The sequence below is a fragment of the Chiloscyllium plagiosum genome, chromosome 11 (genome assembly GCF_004010195.1).
Source record: "Chiloscyllium plagiosum isolate BGI_BamShark_2017 chromosome 11, ASM401019v2, whole genome shotgun sequence".
Classification (NCBI taxonomy): Eukaryota; Metazoa; Chordata; class Chondrichthyes; order Orectolobiformes; family Hemiscylliidae; genus Chiloscyllium; species Chiloscyllium plagiosum.
This window is the reverse complement of record NC_057720.1, coordinates 16,683,908-16,690,181: the sequence shown is the minus strand read 5'-3', so window position 1 is coordinate 16,690,181 and position 6,274 is coordinate 16,683,908. Positions and strand designations below refer to the sequence as shown.

Below are 6,274 nucleotides of genomic sequence, written 5' to 3'. Positions count from 1 at the left end.
GACCCAGCACCGATCCTTGTGGCACTCCATTGGTCACAGGCCTCCAGTCTGAAAAACAACCCTCCACCACCACCCTCTATCTTCTACCTTTGAGCCAGTTCTGTATCCAAATGGCTAGTTATCCCTTTATTCTATGATATCTAAACTTGCTAATCAGTCTCCCGTGGGGAACCTTGTCGAACGCCTTACTGAAGTCCATATGGGTCACATCTACTGCTCTGCCCTCATCAATCTTCTTTGATAAATGTGAGATACTGCACTTTGGTAATGTAAACCAGGGCAGGATGTTTACACTTAATGGTACAGCCCTGGAGAGTGCTGCCAAACACAGAGACCTTGGGATGCAGGTGCATAGTTCTTTGAAAGTAGAGTTGGTGATTGACAGACCAGTGAAGAAGATCTTTAGCATGCTTGTCCTCATTGGTCAGAACATTTGACAAAGTTCCACATGGTAAACTGGTTAGTAATGTTAGATCACATGGGATCCAGGAGAGCTAGCCAGTTGGATACAAAATTTGCTGGAGGCAGGAGACAGAATTGTGGTTAAGAATTGCTTTTTGGGCGAGAGGCTTGTGACCAGTAGTGTCCCACAAGGATTGGTGCTGGGTGTACTGCTATTCATCACTTATATGAATTTTTTTGGATTAAAAAAAGGAGACATGGTTAGTAAGTTTGCAGATGACACCAAAATAAGTGGTGTAGTGGATAGTGAAGAAGATTATTTCAGAGTACAATGGGACTTTGATCAGATGGGCCAATGGGCCAAGGAGTGGCGATTGGAGTTTAATTTAGATAAATGTGAGATACTGCACTTTGGTAATGTAAACCAGGGCAGGATATTTTCACTTAATGGTACAGCCCTGGAGAGTGCTGCCAAACACAGAGACCTTTGGATGCAGGTGCATAGTTCTTTGAAAGTAGAGTTGTAGGATGACAGACTGGTGAAGAAGGTTTTTGGCATGCTTGTCTTCATTGGTCAGAACATTGAGTAGAGGATTTGGAATGTCATGTTGCAGCCATACAGAACATTGATGAGGCCACTTTTAGAATACAGCATGCAATTCTGGTTGTCCTCCTATAGGAAAAATGTTGTTAAATTTGAGACGGTACTGTAAAGCTTGACAAGGATGTTGCCAGGACTGAAAGGTTTGAGTTATAGGGAGAAGCTGAATAGACTGAGGCATTTTTCCCTCCGAACCATCAGAGGCTGATGGGTGAACCTATAGAGGTTTTTAAAATCATAAGGTCCATGTGTAGGATGAATAGCCAAGGTATTTTTCCTCGGGTGGGGGAGTCCAAAACTAGAGGGCATAGGTTTAAGTTGAGGTGGGAAAGATTTAAAATTGACCTGAGGGGTAACATTTTCATGCAGAGGATGATGTGTGTATAGAATAAGCTGCCAGAGGAAGTACTGTTAAGCATAATTATAACATTTAAAAGGCATCTCGATTTTTACATTTAGAGGGATATGTGCCGAATGCTAGCAGATGGGAATAGCTCAGATTGGGGAGAAGGGTGTGTTTCCATGCTGCATGGTTCTATTACTCTGGTGGTGTTGCACCTAGCATGCCCTCCTGCACTGTCCATTGAACCAGGATTGATCCTGTGGCTTGATGGAAATAGTTGAGTAAGGGAAACGCTGGCTATGAGTTTGCAGATTGTTAAGGGCCCACATATCCTCATGAATGCCTAATCTTGAGTTGCTAGGTCTGTTCAAAGCTTATCCATTTAGCACAGTGATAGGTGCTACAAACAACCATGGAGGATGTTCTCATTGTGAACGTGGGATTTCATCACCACAAAGACTGTGCAGTGGTCACTCTTATCAATATTAGCATGGACAGGTGCATCCCTGCAGCTGGCAGATTGGTAAGGATGAGGTCTAATATGTTTTTTGCCTCTCGTTGGTCCCTCACCAATGTTGCAGACGCAGTCTAGTATCTATGTCCTTTCAAACACGACCAGCTCAATTAGTAGTGCGATTGCTGAGCCACTCTTGGTGGTGTTCTTAGAAATCCCCCACCCAGAGTACATTTTGTGCTCTTGCCACCTTCAGACATTCCTTCAAGTGTTGTTCAATATGGAGAAGCACTGACTTATCAGCTGAGGGAGAACGGTATATGGTTATTAGTAAGAGGTTTGCTTGCCCACATTTATCCCAAAGCCATGAGCCTTCATGGAGTCCAGAGTCAATGCTGAGGACTTCTAGGGCAACTTCCTCTCAATTGTGTATCACTCTGCTGCCACTTCTGCCAGTGGGACAAGACATATCCAGGGAGGGTGATAGTGGTGTCTGAGACATTATCTGTCAGGTACAATTCTTAGAGTATGACGATGTTAGGCTGTTGTTTGACTCTAGTCTGAAAGACAGCTTTTGCAAGTTTGGCAGTAGCCCCCAGATGTTTGCAAAGAGGACTTTGCATCGACAGAGCTGATTCTGCCATTGTCTTTTCCGGTGCCTAGATCAATGCCGGGTGTCAGATATGCCAGGTGGTCCATCCATTTTCATGTCTTTGTTAAGTCTTCAACATGACTGATACAAGTGAGTAACTTACTAAGACTTTTCAGAGGGCAGTTAAGAGTCAACCACATTGCTGTGGGTCTGGAGTCACATGTATGCCAGGGCAGATGAGGTTTGCAGATTTCCATCCCTGAAGGACAATTGAATGCTTTTTCCTGATAATCATAGAACATAGACAATGGTTTTATGGTCATCAGTAGATTCTTGATTCCAGATATTTTAACTGAGTTTAAGTTTTACCACCTGCCATGGTAGGATTCGAACCCAGGTCCACAGAATATTAGCTGAGTTTCTGGATTAATAATCTACCAATAATTCCACTAGACCATCGCCTCCCCTTATTCCAGCTATAGGATCAAATTGATGTTTGAATGATTGGCTTTCATGACTTCTGCTCCAAAATAGTCAAAGAATGTGGGATTAACACTGCAAAATGATTAATAAAATAAGTAAAGTAAAACAAGGGGAAAAAACCTATAGAGGTGGTTAAAAATCCTTTAAAATAGTTACACATGTGAACAAAAGCTGTTGTGGTTCTGTTCGCCGAGCTGGGAATTTCTGGTGCCGGCGTTTCGTCCGCTGTCTCGGTGACATCCTCAGTGCTTGGGAGCCTCCTGTGAAGCGCTTCTGTGATCTTTCCTCCGGCATTTGTAGTGGTTTGAATCTGCCGCTTCCGGTTGTCAGTTCCAGCTGTCCTTTGGAATCAATACAGACTCAATCAATAAGCACATTGACCTGGACCCAATATACCGACCACTACAGCGGACAGCTGGAACCGAAAAACGGAAGCGGCAGATTCAAACCACTACAAATGCTGGAGGAAAGATCACAGAAGCGCTTCACAGGAGGCTCCCAAGCACTAGACAGGGGACGAAACGTCTGCAACTCAAATTCCCAGCTCGGCGAACAGAACCACAACAACGAGCACCTGAGTTACAAATCTTCGCACAAACTGTGAACAAAAACTGTTTGAAACGAGTTACAAATCTTCGCACAAACTGTGAACAAAAACTGTTTGAAACGTTAAACTAATACCTGAAGATCTTAATCTTTCAAGATCTCTCTGTAAGTCATGAGCTGCAGGTATTTCAGAAATGGATGGAGCTGGAGCTATCTTCCAACTTGTCTTTTCTTGATTAATAAGTTTCCTGTCACAGTATTAGAACAATTCTTTTAGCTTAGTGTGTCACATACATAACTTTATACAATATAAAATATCGGTACATCTGCTTACCCAGAGATAAAAAGTGAATTTGATTAACAGTTAAGACAAATGACTCTCTATTTAAATATTTCTTGAATCCTGATATCATCAAGAAAGAGCTTTTTGGTATGTGAAGTACTCAAAACTGGAACTATGTTCATTGCTGATCTTCAGATTTCTCTGCAATGAATGTTGTATACGTCGATTATTATGGGGTATTTTTTCATTTCTTTGGACTCACACATCTTAGAAAAGTAAAAGCATAAAAGAATGAAGGGAGCCATTGACTACAATAGAATTTTTAGATCTAAAGAATCCCTATACTGTGGAAATAGGCCATTTGCCCAACAAGTCAACACCGATCCATTCCCCTACCCTATTACTCTACATTTACCCCTGACTAATGCATCTAACTTACATATCCTTGAACACTATGGGCAATTTAGCATGGCCAATTCACCTCAGCTGCACATTGTTGGATTGTGGGAGGAAACTAGAGCATCCAGAGAAAACCCATGCAGGCAAAGGGAGAATGTGCAAACTCCGTACAGACAGTTGCCTGAGGCTGGAATTGAACCTAGGTCCCTGGTGCTGTGAGGCAGTAGTGCTAACCACTGAGCCACTGTGCTGCCCCTCCAATGTTCATGACCACCTTGATACCGATATCTTCCGAGGTCATCAATATAATTCCATGCTAACTTGTTTATATGAAACTAATCTCCTTGCATGGAGGCAGGAGGAAACATCTCATACTAATATAACAAACTAAGAGCAGGGAAAGGCTAATCTTGAACTCAATACAATCTTAGTTCAATCATGGACAAGGAATGAGTGTGACTGCCCTAGATGTTAAGGCTACATTTTATCGAGTATGGCATCAAGGAGCCCGAGGAAAACTGAAGTCAGTGGGAAACTCTCTTAATAAAAGAGGACAATGGTGGTTGTTGAAGATCAGACATGTCAGCTCCAGGACATCTGGGCAGGTGTTCCCCTAAGTAGTATCTTTATCTCAACCATCTTCAGCTGCTTCATCAATAACGCCCCATCATAAGGGTAGAAGTGGGATGTTTCTTGATGATTCACAACTCTACAGATACCGAAGCAGTTCACATCCAAATGCAGGAAATAGCAGACAGTATCTAGTTTTGGGTTGAGAAATGGTGAGTAATATTTGAACTACACAAGTTTCAGACAATGACTATCTCCAACAAGAAAGAATCTAACCACGGTCCTTTGACAAATTTGATTGCATTGCTACCACTAAATCCTTCACTATCAATATTCTTGGGGAATGCCACTGGACTAACCATATAAATATATATAACTTTACATATAAATACTGCAGCACAAGAAAAGGTTGGAGACTAGGAATCTTGCAGCAAATAACCCACCTCCTGACACCCAAAGCCTGTTTAGCATCTACAAGCCACAAATCAAGAGTGTGATGGAATACTCCCCATCTGCCTGGATGAGTGTAGCTCCAAAAATACTCGATGTTAACACCATCTAGGACAAAGCAACCCACTTGATTGTTTGCAGATATGCTACTATTTAGTCCCTTTACCAGTGACACTCAGCAGTAGTGCTTACTGTTTACAAAATGCATTGCAAACATTCATCAAGGGACCTCAAGCAGGACCTTCCAAACCGAAGACCACTACCATCCAGAAAGACAAGGACAGCAGACACATAGAAATACCACCTCCCGCAAATTGCCCTCCAAGCAAGTCACCATTTGGACTTAGAAATATAGCACCAATCCTTTACTCACGAGGTTAAAATCCTGGAACTCCCTCACCATGAATCTACCTACATTAAACAATGGGCAGCAGTTGAAGAAGGCAGCTCACCACCACTTGCTTAAAAACAGCGAGGGATGGACAACAGATGATGTTTCAGTCAGCGAAGTCTACACCCCACAATTGAATAAAAATAACTTGTCCTTTCAAGACAGTGCTGCCACTCAATAAAATCATGTTCGAACTGATTACTCCACATTCCTGCCCTTCACATCCATGCTTATCAACACGTCCTACCTCTGCCTTAAAAATATTCAAGCATTCACCTCCACCATCTTTTAAAGGGAGTTCCAAAGAGTCATGATTTTCTGAAAAAAATTATCCTGATCATCTTAAATGGGCAATCCCCAAATTTAAATTCTCCACAATAGGAAACATATTCCCACAACCACCCTGTGAAAACATATCAGGATCTTGCATGTTTTAATCAATAATCTCTAAACTCCAATGGATACAAGTTTTTCCTGATCTGGTTTTCCTTGTACAACAACCAACTCATTCCAGGTATTAGTCAGGTAAAATTTCTCTGAACTACCTCCAATGCACTTTTATCTTTTCTTTACATAAGGTGACCAAAACTGGATACAGCACTTCAGGTGAGGTCCACCCATTCCCTAACTAACTGAAACAGACCATGTCTACTTTGGAGTATTCAATTTCCTTCACAATAAATGAGAACACGGCACGGTGGCACAGTGGTTAGCACTGCTGCCTCACAGCGCCAGAGACCCGGGTTCAATTCCCGCCGCA

The 6,274-nt window shown here is 42.2% G+C and overlaps 1 protein-coding gene across 1 annotated transcript in view; it reads right to left on the bottom strand.

Moving 5' to 3' along the window:
• hfm1 (helicase for meiosis 1) overlaps positions 1-6,274 on the bottom strand; it is a 201,026-nt gene that overhangs the window by 187,636 nt on the left and 7,116 nt on the right. Inside the window, exon 4 of the mRNA XM_043698772.1 lies at positions 3,557-3,669. The gene's annotated coding sequence lies outside the window, so the exon portion shown is untranslated. The remainder of the gene's footprint in view (positions 1-3,556; positions 3,670-6,274) is intronic.